This window comes from Leptonychotes weddellii, chromosome 4 (assembly GCF_054177405.1).
Source record: "Leptonychotes weddellii isolate Sample4059 chromosome 4, ASM5417740v2, whole genome shotgun sequence".
Taxonomy (NCBI): Eukaryota; Metazoa; Chordata; class Mammalia; order Carnivora; family Phocidae; genus Leptonychotes; species Leptonychotes weddellii.
In genome coordinates, this window is record NC_138372.1 from 48,864,592 (window position 1) to 48,879,163 (window position 14,572).

General features: G+C 44.1%; 1 pseudogene; it reads right to left on the reverse strand.

The window, feature by feature from the left end:
- Positions 1-1,420: 1,420 nt before the first annotated feature.
- Positions 1,421-10,105, reverse strand: LOC115945122 (eukaryotic translation initiation factor 4E type 2 pseudogene; annotated as a pseudogene).
- Between the last annotated feature and the right edge of the window lie 4,467 nt (positions 10,106-14,572).

The window sequence follows — 14,572 nt, forward strand, 5'->3', positions numbered from 1 at the left end:
TACACCAATTGTCAGATTCTTACAGGCCTGTACTTCCCAAAGAGAGCCCACCCACAAGTCCCAATTTGAGAAGTCTTCTCTTCCTTCTCAGAGTCTGAACTAGAGTAGGTAATAGGAACTATAAACAAATGGGTAGGAAGCTTGGCTTGAGTAATCACATCTCTGCGCTGTCATGCAAAAAAGCGTGAACTTAGAGTGAAAAGACTTGACTTTGAGTCCTGACTCTGCAGGCAAGATGGGAGATATTGGGCAAGTCATATTTCCTGACCCTCAGGGTCCTCTCCTATAACATAAGGTTATAGCCCTTTCCTACTTCAAGAATTCCTTCCTTAGGAGAACTACATAAAATAATGCCTGTACATGCTCTGTAATTCTTAAAGAATTGCAAATGTGTGATGGTTTCAGTAGGAACTTAGAGTGCCTATCCACCATGTTCCTTTCTTTGGGAAGAGTCCCCATCATGCCCTTCCACAGGTGAACCCAGGAAGCCATATTTGAAATAATCATCGTGATGATAATTTAAAAAACAGGAGCCACAGTTTGGGATGATGAAAAAGATCTAAGGATGGATAGTGGTTATGGTGACACAACAGTGTGAATATACTTAATGCCACTGAATTGTACCCTTAAAAATGGTTAAAATGGTAAATTTTATGTTATGCATATTTTTCCATAATACAAAACTTAAAAAAAAAACTAAGAGCCAACACATATTGAGGACTTCTTATATTCCTTGACAAGGGATATTTTATTTCATCTTCCCAATAACCTCATGCAGTAGGTGCCACTGTTACATACAGACAGGCAAACAGAGACACAGGGAAGCCAAGGAATGGACCCAAGGCTACATGGCTAGTATGGGGTAGGGTTTGATTTAAATCTAGGCAGATGTCAGAGCCTTTCCTCCACCCTCTCCACCAATCAGAGGAAAGCACAAATCACAAAGTCTGGGGAGCCTAGCTAATCATATTCTTGCTTAGGAATTTGATAAAAGAGATACAAAAATTTTGACCGGATAATAGTTGGCTCTGGACTCTTCTGACAGAGACCTGGTGTCTCTGGCTCCAAGGCAAGTCAAAGTCCTGTATGAGTCAAAGCTATAAGGAAACCAGGAGCAGGCAGGGAAAGGCAATCTAAAGAAAACAAGAGACCAGAGAGGGAAAATGAGGAGTTCTGGATAACTTTCCAATTCCTACGTGTGCCTTGCATTTTGTATCTATATGTTTATCAATAAAACTTCTTTGGGCGCCTGGGTGGCTCAGTCGGTTGGGTGACTGCCTTCGGCTCAGGTCATGATCCTGGAGTCCCGGGATCGAGTCCCGCATCGGGCTCCCTGCTCGGCAGGGAGTCTGCTTCTTCCTCTGACCCTCCCCCCTCTCATGTGCTCTCTCTCTCAAATAAATAAATAAAATCTTTTAAATAAATAAATAAATAAATAAAACTTCTTTGACTAAGGCTGCTCCAATGAGCTATATAATTTGCAACTAAATGAGTTCTAATTTTTCAATAAAGTATTTCAAGAGTAAAGAGAAGCTGTGTATGCAAAAATAACTAGAGCATTGCTTTTATAATAATTAAACATTGGAAAGAACTGAGCCACCCAACAGCTAGGAAATAATAAATCACACAATGGCCAGTTAATGGAATATTATGTAATCATGAAAATGCACAAACAGAAAAACTGTATATGAGTGGAATGATTACAATAGGGAAAAAAAAATATAGCCACCTTGGTGGCTCAGTCAGTTAAACATCTGTCTGCCTTCGACTCAGGTCATGATCCCAGAGTTCTGGGATCAAGCCCTGTTTTGGGCTCCCTGCTCAGTGGGGACCCTGCTTCTCCCTCTCCTCCCTGCTCATGCTCTCTTCACTATCTCTGTCTTTCTCTCTCTCAAATAAATAAATAAAATCTTTTTTAAAAAATTGGGAAAATATATTGAACGCTGTGATGGTAGGAAAGAAGTATGTTGTATGTGCGTGTCTAAGTGTGTGTGTGTGTTCTATATTGTTAAAAAATTGCATTAAAATTTTCCCCTCTTCAGCCAGCTTCATTTCAGTATTCCTCTAAATCAAATTTAATCTACATTGAGATCTCACTTCCATAACATTTAATTTTCATAATCATTGGGGTTTCTTCCCTCTCTGTGCAATCAGGCATTCAGAAAGCCAGGGGATGTGCTAGTTAGTTACAGTGGTCACCAGTTGATACTATTCCTTCTGCTCCCTAATGATGCTTTCAAGCACCATCTTCCAATATCCATCAAGTCTGGGTAGACTTAAGGATGAACTGCTCAGCCGTTCACTCCACCAATCTCAGATACTGCGTTCTGCTCACCAAGCCACAATCCATAAAGTCCAGCTTCCTTGTCTCATACCTGCTCTCTTTCCCACTCTTTCCCGGTTCCTCTTGTTGCCTGTCCTAAAACTTTGCTTTCCATTTTCTTGCTTTTTTTTTAAAATAAGAACTTTATTGCTAGGATTTACATACCATCCCATTCACCCATTTAAAGCATACAACTCAGTGGTTTTCAGTATATACACAGAAGTGTTCAGCTACCACCATAGTCAATTTTAGAACATTTTTATCATCCCCCAAAGAAATCCCCTACCCATTATCAGTCATTCCCCATTTTTCTCCAGCTCCCCTACTCCCTAAAGCCCTAGACACAAAAATCACATTAAATTGTTGAGAAAAGTTAGAGGGCTCTTAAAAATCTCCTCTCTTAAAATATTTGATAGAATAATCTAGTTTCCTAACTGGAAGTAATTTTAGAAGTCATTTAGTATAATTTTTCATTTCTCACCTTCTAAACACTTTTAGTGACAAGGAGCTCTCTGCCCTCTAGTATAAAGTAACTGCAAAGTGGCTGCCCGCACTCTTGCTTGAACATCTCTGGGAACAGAAGTGCCAAAGTGTCTTGGGTTGACTTATTACAAAGTTCTCCCTCGTGTTTGTTTGCTTTAGTTGCCACACAATTGTACGTTAGTTTCAGGTGTATAACACAGTGATTTGACAAGTGTATACATTATGCTATGTTCACAAGTGTAGCTACCACCTGTCACCTTATCATGTTCCTACAATATCATTGACTATATTCCTCATGCTGTGCCTTTTATTCCCATGACGTATTCATTCCATAACTGGAAGCCTGTATCTCCCACTGCCCTTCACCCATTTTGCCCCTCCTCCAAAGCCCTCTTCTCTGGCAACCATCAGTTTGTTCCCTCACGTTTTTTCTGTAGTTTTCCCCCTTTCGTTCTAGTCCTCTTGGGGTCAAGTCTATCCCGTCTTCCCCCCTGATATTTCCATTTATCACTGCAACAGACAATTGCTCTGAAAGACAATCACTCATCACAGCTCCCTCTCCACTGGAAAAATACTTGAAAATTCATTCTTGGAGCATCTTGGACCACAAGCTTCTCTGTGGGCAGAAAATGATGACCAGTGTCACAGGGAAAAAGCAGACACGCATGCATGCACGCGCACACACACACACGCACCTGTGCATACACGAACAGAAGGATGAAAAGAGAAGAGCACCAGAAGAGAGTAGGGGCCAACTGCAAATGGAAAACCCAGCAAAGGGGTCATGGGAAAAAAGCCCTGACTGTGCGAAGTGAAGACGGACTCCCCATCCCCCAGCAGATCTTTTTTCTTTCTGTCTCTGGAATAGGTGATACCATAACCATAGCTGTGTTATGTCTTAGCATACCGGACGCCCATGGAATCAAAACAAATGAAAAGACTGCTTAAGCTAGTTTGGAAAAAATAGGTGGTTTGGATAAACTGACTAGTCAATCTCCCACGTAAAGCTGTTAGCAGGCTATCTGGGAGAATGCTGGGGTAAGATGCTGCCCCACAGGGATAACCTTTTGTTCTAACCAGCATCATCAGCATATTTTGGATAGGAAAAGATAACTTTCAGCTACTGCAATGACAAAGAGGAAGGGGACACAGGAGCACTCTAGGAAACATAAGATATTCAAAAGTCTTGGAAAAAATTAGGCAAAAAACAAAAAAGCAAAAATACGGACAATATACCTAGCCACCCAGCTTGAGGAGACCCTCAGTCATGAACACATTTTACACATATGTACCCATCCCCACATACATCGTAAGAGGATAAATCCAAATGTTTGCTCTCTTTGGAATTTTCATGGCAAATCTGAGTTTAGGCAAAAGCGAAGACCTCTCTGGATCTAAACAATCTTAGGAGGCAGCCATTTCTCCCCATTTTAGCCAATGCTGCTCCTATATTTGTCTGAGCCCCTCATAATTGGGCACCAGAATTCATTCTTCTTATTCCTGAAATTTAAATCACTACTAGATCTTCCTATCCAATCTAACTTTCCCTGTAATGTAAGTACCTCTTTTGGGCTCCTGTGCTTTTAGTAATAAAGCATCACCAAACAGCAGTAATTAAAAGATGTTCAGAAGTTGGAAAGTAAGAAGAGAGTAATATAAACACAATAAAGAAATGCCTGTTACTCTCATATGATTTCTCTGAGACTGGGGGCTAAGGATCCTTCTAGGGTATGTATTAAAGAAAGACTGTAATTTAAGGTACCGCAATCTTTGCTCACAAGAGTGAAAAAAGACAGTGCTACTCAGGGATGGCTGTAGAACTTACTTACTGATGAGTAACGGGTCATTTTTAAAGCATTTGAAAGCATCAGCCTTCAAGAGGTTTCTATCTGGGCATCGTGGGTCAGCACACGTTTGCTAACGCACATACCAAGCGATGAGGACTGAAAGCAGGTTTTTCCAACCACTGCAGACAAGCAGAGCCATGCAAATGAGGACATTCATCAAGGTCACTTTTTCTTCAGATGTCCCAGTTTCAGGACCACGAATTTACCAGTTTTAATGCCTGACAACACCCAGCATTCCACTTTCCTTCCTCAATAAAAGGACGTGTAAGAACCACCGGACTAGGCTTGACAAGTGTGCATCTGGGAAAATTACAGTCGTTGCCCTCCACTCCAAATCCTGCACTTAGAACCTGTATTATAATCCAGCTCTTAATCAGAATGGATTCTGCTACAGCTTAAATTACCAGGCATCCCTTCCAAGCCACCCCAGTGAAACCTGTGTGACCCACTGGATTAAAATTCATTTGACATGTGGCAGTGCCCAAAAAGGAGAGTGCCTGCCATAGGAGGGAAATGCAGGGCACGAGGCAGGAGTACACAAAATCAGTAACACATTTTCAGAAAGTGGGGGTTTGGGGGGAGAGGGAAGAGAAAGAAACAAAATGTCCCAATAATTTAATGGCAAGGCTGGAAGAGAGCATTTACAGCTATTCCAGGACTCTCCAACAGAAAGCTTTTCCTGGATGCACTGTCATTCCTAATACTGACATAGCTCTCAGGCGACAGCTCTGACTTGTACACACGGTCACAATGCCTTTCACACAGCATGAGGAGAGCATACCAGAAGGCTCAAGAGGCATCTGGACAGTGCACAGCAAAACGAGAAGCTGACACCCCTCTGGAAAACTCCATTAAAACACACCATTGGCTGGGGCGCCTGGGTGGCTCAGTCATTAAGCATCTGCCTTCTGCTCAGGTCATGATCCCAGGGTCCTGGGATTGAGCCCCGCATCGGGCTCCCTGCTCAGCGGGAAGCCTGCTTCTCCTGCTCCCACTCCCCCTACTGGTGTTCCCTCTCTCGCTGTGTCTCTCTCTTTGTCAAATAAATAAATAAAATATTTAAAACACACACACACACACACACACACACACACCATTGGTCTATTACTAAGTCACATTGTCCATTTTTCTGCTTTATAAAGTCAGAGATGCCAGAGGGCATCTAGCAGAATCAGTCCCCCAGGGGAGGGTGCTAAGGGGGACCATGCAGCCAAGGGACGTCCCTTCAGTGAGCAGAGGGAAGGACGGGCTGGAGACCTCCCGTCCATTTCAGACAAACACATGGCCATCCACATTCGGGCTGTGGTTGCTAGGTCTCTGCCAGTCGTATTCTATAGTGAAATAATACGCTCCTGACACCACACAGACCACAGGCCCACTGATTTCCTTCCCACTGGGTACTGTTGCCTCAACATGGCCAGGATGGGATTCTCCCAGCAACAGGATGCCGAACCCTTCCACAGCCAAATAACCCACTTGCCACCATTTTTGTTTGCGTCATCTTCCCACAATGGCTTCATTCCTTCTTTGAAGAGCAGGAAGCCACTGTGGCCTGTCAGATTCCAGGGAGGTACCACGTGGAGGCTGTAAAGCCTTCCAGACTGTTCCGCAGAGTCAGAGGAGCCCGTCTGTTAGATGTTCTGTTCGCAGTTCTGGGAGCGGGTGGGATGGCGGTGATTCTCCTGGGCACCACACAGTGTGCTGCGGAGATGCTCTGCTGGTCCAAAGACAACAGCCTTCCCCTTGCCACTGCACTGGCTCCTGTCTCATTCCGTTTCTCCTTCTCACCATCTTCCGACGTGCTCTTCGTTCTGCTCAGGGTCCCCACCCTTACCATCTTTCAAGGCCTCGAGCTTCCTCGCTGCCAAGGTCACCCCTGCTTCCCAAAGTGAGTCTATCACTTGTTCTTTTTTTTTTTTTTAAAGATTTTATTTATTTGACAGAGAGAGGCACAGCGAGAGAGGGAACACAAGCAGGGGGAGTGGGAGCGGGAGAAGCAGGCTTCCCATGGAGCAGGGAGCCCCATGTGGGGCTCGATCCCAGGATCCTGGGATCATGACCTGAGCCGAAGGCAGACACCCAACCGACTGAGCCACCCAGGCACCCCGAGTCTATCACTTGTTACATGAGAATATTTGGGGCCAGCTTTGTGGGCGTGTGCACTATGCAATGGGGCCCTGTGCTCAGAAGGTTCCCACGCTTGGTTTAAAGCTCTGCTGTCATCATTTTGAAATTCTTTTTTTTTTTTTTTTAAGATTTTATTTATTTATTTGAGAGAGAGAGAGACAAGAGAGAGCAAGCACAGGTGGGGAGGGGCAGAAGGAGAGAGAAAGAAACTGAAGCAGACTCTGAACTGAGCACAGAGCCTGACACAGGGCTCGATCCCACGACTGTGAGACCATGACCTGAGCCAAAATCGAGAGTTGGCCGCTTAACCCACTGAGCCACCCAGGCGTCCCGACTGAAATTCTTAATCATCTTTGGAACCAGGGGTGCCATTCTTTCATTTGGCATTGGATCCCACAAATTATGTAACCTCTCCTGACAATATTTCGAATAGCTTCGTATCAAAACTCTCCATTCATCTGGACATTCTTTTTAATATGACCCGATTTAGGGTCTTTTAAACCTGGTTGTTCTTCTCTGACTTTAGTTCCCAGAACTCCCCACAGACTCTACATATGATTGAGTGAGTGTGGATTACAGGGATTCCTCAAGCAATGCTATTACAGAGGCTCCTAAGATTGTGTATTTGCAGTAATAGAAAGCAATTACTGTTTACTATATGACAGGCATTATGTTAAGCACGCTACATGTGTTACTGACCTTATCACAATCCTCCTAGTTTTTTAAAGATTTTTTATTTATTTGATAGAGACAGAGAAAGAGAGAGAGAGCGACACACAAACGGGGAGTGGCAGGCAAAGGGAGAAGGAGACTCCCCGCTGAGCAAGGAGCCCACATGGGACTCATCCCAGGACCCTGGGATCATGACCTGAGTCGAAGGCAGATGCTTAACCGACTGAGCCACCCGGGCGTCCCAGCACAACCCTCCTAGTTAAGAAACAGATTTATTCCCAGTTTTCAGGTGAGAAAACTGTGGCTTAGAGAGGTTACCCAACTTGCCTCAGATTGTAGCCATAGGTGGCAGAGAACTCCAACCCAGGCCTGACCAAAGGACCCTTCCACACTACGCTCTGCTATGGTTTCTCCCAAGTTACTACAGTTATAGAGGCGCTGACTCTTTGGGAGGCTGGATGCTGCCCATACGGAGCTGTTACCAATTCTGACTTCTGTCAACTAATTTTCATCTAGGGTGATTCCACTGCCTGCTCTGTGGGGGCTGACTGGGCTACTCCCACATGGCCATTTCCTATTCCAGGTTCATGCTGTTAGGCTCTTTTCTGAGGTGCCCTTCCAAGCTTAGTCTCTATATTGGTTTCTAATTGCTGCTGTAACAAATTACCACAAATTTAGTGGCTTAAAACAACAAATTTATTATCTCACAGTTTTGCAGGTCAGACAGCTGGAATGGGCCTCACAGGGCTCAATGAAGGTGTTGGCAGAGGCCCCGTCCTTCTGGAGGCTCTGGGGCGTAGTCCATTCTTGGCCTTTTCCAACTTCTGGAGGCTGCCTGCATTCCTCAGCTTGTGGCCATGGCACTCCAACCTCTGCTTCTGTCATGTCTGCTTCTCGGACTCTGACCCTTCTGCCTCCCTCTCATAAGAACCCTGTGATGGCATGGACTACCTGGAAAATTCACAATAGTCTCCCTGTTTTAAGGTCAGCAGATTAAACACCCTAATCCCACCTAGGATTTCCTCTTGGCACGTAGCATAATATACTCACAGGTTCTAGGAATTAGGACGGAGACATTTTTGTCCATGTCTACACACCACATACACTCGCACACACCCACACCCCTAGCTCCTCATGGGACCTGGATTCCAGGGCCTTCCCCTTCCTACAGATGCTGCTCATCTTCCTATGGATGCATTCTGTTTCTTCTGTGTTCAGTCAATAAACATTTATAAGCCATCTATTGTGAACTAGGCCTTCAGCTAAAGGCAGGGGATACCAAGAAAAAAGACATAGTCCCTGTCCTGAAGGAGCTCGTGTTTTGGTGAAGCTGACAGAAAAATCACAAAAAGACAAGAAAATACAGCAAATCCTGGGATGGAAGGGAGCACAGGAGAGGAAGGGGCACTCAGGACTTGGGGCTTGGGGCTATGCAACTATTCCTGTCCTAGACCCACAAAATCAAGACAGTAGAATTCACCATGGAACATTAAGGATCTGTGATCTGGTCTCTGGTGTCTCTAAAGTATCCGTGCCCAGGGCTGCCAGGCAGAGCCAGGCTGCTCACAGACTGGGAAGCAGAGGAACACGTAAGTCTCCCTCTGTGCTCCTGAAGGCCTCACTTCAGTGCGGGCTCAGTGGCAGCCAGGAGTTACTCATTACCGAGGTGAGGAGGATCACTGCCCAGTGGAACAAGCTTTTATAGTGTTCACGAGGGACGGACTCATCCCCAATGGTTGGTCCTCCCATTTCCCCAGTCCGGACCTGACCTAAAAGAAAGTCTTATTTTGAAAGCTGAAAAGGGAAGACATTGTTAAATACACCAAGAGGTAGTTTAGTTCCTCTCTGAGTCTGAAATGTAGAGTCTGAGGAAGGTGATAGGACTTGTAAGCTTTCAACGAATTTGTTTGTTTTAGATATCTATCATAGCCCAGTTTCCTCGATGTGCCTGATGACTGACCTTTGTTCCTACTCTTATCATAAGAAACCCAGAGGCTATCATCTGAGTCTCTAGCTCAAGCCCACAGACGTCTCACAGGAACCGGACCTTATTTCCAGCTCAGCACTGAACTCTACTGTCTCCTTTCAGAAACACAAGTGTGTCTATCTATCTATCTATCTATCTATCTATCTATCTATCTATCTATCTATCTATCATCTATCTACTTATATATTTTCACTTTCATATTTAACCTTCCTGGCTATGAAAAGCCAGGCTCTCTTATTTAGAACACACACACACACAAATTTCCTTCCCAAACCAAAAAGCTACTTTGATGAGACTGGACTCATGTTATGTCAGGTGACTGTGAAATTCCCAGTATTTGTATAAGGCTTTATAGTTGGCCAAAGATGTTCTCGGCCATTGAATCTTGCTCCTCATAACCACCTTGTGAAACAGTGTCCTCGATGGGGGTCCATTAAGCCCTAAGAAACTTCCAAAGCCGTAGTTCCCTGTGAGAACGCTGACTAAATGGGGACTTTCCATTTTTTCACTAAGTTGTATAAAATAAATTCTGCCCTTCATCTACAAAGGACTAAACCAGAAATCAGTTTTATTCTCTGCTTATAGTCCCATATCTGCTCTATGGCCATCAGCCTCAACCTGAATACCTCTAGTGACATGGTCATCACCTCTTAAGACAATCTCCATCTTTGGTTGTTTCTGACTGATGGGCAGACAGAGAAGTTTATAGTATAGGGACATTTTTGTCCATGTCTACACACCACATACACTCGCCAACACCCACACCCCTAGCTCCTCATGGGACCTGGATTCCAGGGCCTTCCCCTTCCTATAGATGCTCCTAGTGCATCTACAAGAGGGCCCGCAAGAAAGGACACCTTCATGGTGTTTGGTGTGAGCCCATTACAGTTTTTCTGTATTGGAAATGGCCAACGAACACAATCAGATCCTTTCTCTTGGACAATATGAATGACAGGGAATCACAGAAAAGGTAGGCCACTGAATCTAATGTCTTTCCCTTCCAAATAATGCACGAGGCCTTCTGTTTATCCCAATCCTTGAAGTACTGGGACTTGGAGTTACTGTGGCTAAAGAGGACATTGCCTCACATCAATGTAATACAACTCCATTAATGAAGAGAATTTGGATGCTTCTCCTCCTTGAAACTTTCAAAAATCAAATATAAAGGTCTAATAAAGGTAAGGACATGAAATCTCAGGAAGATTAAGCAACCCAGAAGTCCCCTGGCTAGGAAGTGGGACAGCTAGCTTCTGAAACCCTGGCTACAGATTTGAGTTAACTAAAAACAAAACAAAACAAAAAAACCTAACTGAAAGTTTTAAAAAATTAAAACTAAATAAAAAAATTTTAATGTATGTTTTTAGATAATAAAAACAAAAACCTGTAACACAACTTGGATGAATCTCTGGGGAATTATGCTGAGTAGAAAAAAAGCCAATTCCAAAAGGTTACTATATATGATGCCATTCATATAACATTTTTGAAATGATGACATTTTAGACAGGGAGGCTAGATTAGTGGTTGCCGGGGAGAGATGGGGACAGGGGTGGGAGTGGTGGTCAACAGACTTTGACTCTGAGCTGGGTGGTATGGACATTGTTCCTTCTGCCCAGGGCCAAAGCAGCGCGAGTTTTAGGTCAGATGTTCTTCAATGAGCCAACCCACAGGAAAGGCCTGGCTTCCAGAGCAATTTCTCAATTCACTGTCTACCCCAGAGAAATCAAGCCAAGTTGTAAGTTTTTCGAATGGTTAGTGTGACATTAAGATTTATACACAGGTACTTGCCTGGGGAAAAAGAATGTTTACAGCAGCTTAGTGTTGCAGGGTCAACTGGACTTGCAGGTGACAATGAAGATTGATGACAACCTACAAACCATCGCATCTGGTTTGTGGAAAGGCAGGGTGACCAGATGGCTTGGGAAGTGAAGCCTGAGAAAAGAGCAATTCCAGCTAGGTACAGCTCAGTTCTTTCTGAGCTTTTGACTGCTCACAGCCAACAGGTCAATGGCAAGGGCAAAGATGTACATGCAGTCTGGCAGACAGTGCAAGAGAGGAGTGACAAGAAAAGAGACAGCAGAGGACATGTATAGAATTTGCAGCTTGAAGAGACTGTTTGGGCTCTGCCTCTTAGAGACTGAGAGGCTATGAGCGAGTCTCAGTCTCTCTGTTTCTGATTCCTTATTTGCAAAACAGAGCAATGAACCCTTGCTGGCCTACATTACTAGTTGGTTGGGACGAACAAATGGAATAATGTAAGTAATAAATATTCTATGAACACGTACATTCTTTGCAAATGCAAAGAATAGTAATGTGATTTGGCAAGATTCCTACTGGTGGTCTCTAAGTTTCTGGACCTATGATTTGGCAAGTAAACAAATTCCGCCTGAAGGCTGATGGGTCTGTGGCCCTCAGGTGAGCATCACTAAATGATCAGGTCTTGACAGCAGCCACTGCACTTCCCATCAATTCATGGATGGGGTCATATACCATGGGAGAGCAAGGGAGCATGATGGGCTCCATCTGAGCTGAGCTCTAGTAACTTCAGCCAGCTTCCTACCATACTTCCATAGCAGATCCTTGGTCCAAAGCTATGCATATAGAAAGCCTTTAATAATGAATGAACACTCATCTAATTTGGTGAGGGTTCTTTTCGTTTCTACTTATGTAATTTGGGAAATCACTGCTTTGGGAAATGCTGCACAGGAGAGGGGAGACTATCATGGTGGGTAACAGTCTAGCCAGAGACCCTGTGGGAGGGAGGCACTTCGGGTTGAGTTGAAAACCCTCTTTGAGAAGTGGCATAATGGGGCAGAAAGCATGTTGGCTCTAAATGCAAGTAGCTGTGTGACAAAGACCTAGCCTCATCTCCTCTGAGTCATGGTTTTCTCACCTATTAAATGGTCATGACAATAGTGCTCTCCTCACAGAACTGTTCTGAAGACTAAATGAGATAAACAGATACAGCACAGCTGGTGCAGAGTAGAAACACAGTAATTCGGATCCTTTCTTTCTTCGAAGGATAGGAAGAAGATAGCGTAACTCCTTTAAAATACCTTCTTGTCCATGTTTTTCAGAGATAATGAAAACAGGAGCCTTGGCTAGCTAAGCTTAACCTCTCTGTAGCTCCTGAGAATGCACCTTATCAAACATGGGATTTGGAGGCAAACATAGACTCATATTCCTGCTCCACCAATTACAAGGTATGTGATCTTAGGCGTGTTAGCTAATCTCTCCCAATCTCTGTCTCCTCAGTGTAACACAGAGTTCAATAATAGCTATGAATATGGCTGTTCAGAAAGTTAAACAGGTAGTGAATGTAGAACGTCTTGAGACATCGTCTAACACATAGTCTGAGTGCAATCAATGCCTCTCCTCAACTACCCTGGGTGTGGCAGCAGGTGTGCACAGAGAAATGAAGGACAGAATGTCCACAGACATCACTATTATTTTTCTTAATCATCACTAATACTTGGTTCCATCTGTGCAGTATGTTCTTCCCACTTGAGATCCACAATAGTTCACACTAAAGGCCTTCTGGGGCGCGGATGAGCCAACGGGGTAGTGTGGCTGCCAAGAAAGGACGGATGGAACCCTCATGCCACACCTGGACTACTGCATGACACATTTACATTGGACATGAATGAACTAGAGAGCATGCCAAAGGGAGCAAGCAGGACGGGAAAGTGGCTGGAAATATGCCACGTGAGAAATGTCTGAGGGACAGGGACAAGAAAAACTGAAGAGTGGGTACAACCAAACCGATGTTTCAAGGAACTGATAGGTCAAAGGATGACTTCATTTATTCTGTCATTCCCTGGAGAGCAGAACTCAGACCACTGGGTCGAAGTTACTTGGGGATACAATTCAAAGACTTTTCTGACAAGGCAGCTGTCTAGCAGTGGAGAGGGCTGTCCACCAAAGGAAGGATTGAGTCCCAGAGCCTGGCTCTTAGGGGCAGAGGTGGGTAAGCTGGCATGGACATCCCCCCAGGTCCTTCACAACTTGCAAGTCTATCTCAGGAGAGGCCCATGACGGCTCCAACAGAAGCAGCCTTGAATTAGCAAGTCATTTATAAAACCCAGTTCCTTCAGTGTATTTTAAATCTTGGGGGGCACTGCAAGAGGATATAGGGGAAAGACATCTTATTTACCTCAATACTAGCTATAGTTTCTACGCTACATGAAAGGCCCAATCTATGTATTTCACAAACACATAATGCTTAACACCTCTCAGGAGGGTACCTGAAGTGCCAAACCAACCTCTTTCTCATGTTCAATTTCTCATTCCAGAAACAATATAGTGGAGAAAGGAAGCTATAACCACTAATGTTTAAAAATGGACTTCGAAGTAAAGAAATAACGGCTTCGTATTTGAGCACATTAGTTAATACCACAAACTTCAGTTTGCATACATGTAAAATGGGGATGATAGTGATATTTACCTCCAAGGACCGTTCATACATCCATTCAACAGATATCTGAGCATGAATTATGGACCAGGCCTGGTTCCACTTGCTGGGAACTTACATCACTGAGCTAACAAGACATACAGCCCTTGGAGAGCTTACATTCTGGTTGGGGGGAGATGGCAATATACACGGTAAGTAAACTGGACTATATTAGTATGAACATACCATGCAAAAGTGCTATGAGAAAATTAAGCAGGGATAGGGACAGGGCAGAGACGGCGGCAGTTTCTAAGAAAGGATTCAGTAAGCTAATGCAATGAAAGTTACTGCGGGGATAGGTTCAGTGTTAGCTATTATTACCGTGGAGACTTTTGAGCTTGCAGGCCCTGCAGTTAAATGCATCATCCTGTCCTGAATCACTGAATAGGTGATATGTATTCAAAATCAAAACCAAAAGGGAGTGGATCCCAGTATTGTTTCCAAGTGGAAAAAGCAATGAAAATGTCATGACTCTGGCGTTCCGGCATTGCCTCATTTATACCAGGGTGCTGTTAAGAATCTCTAGGAAATACAGGAATGCAAAAACTGGGGCTTGAACGAAATTACACCAGGTGAGTGACCTAACTTTTCTAAGCTTTAGTTTTTCCCCTACGTTTGACCAGGGCTATTGTTAACATTTAGTAAACACACAGGTAAAGTGCTGGGCACACAGCAGGTACAGTTAG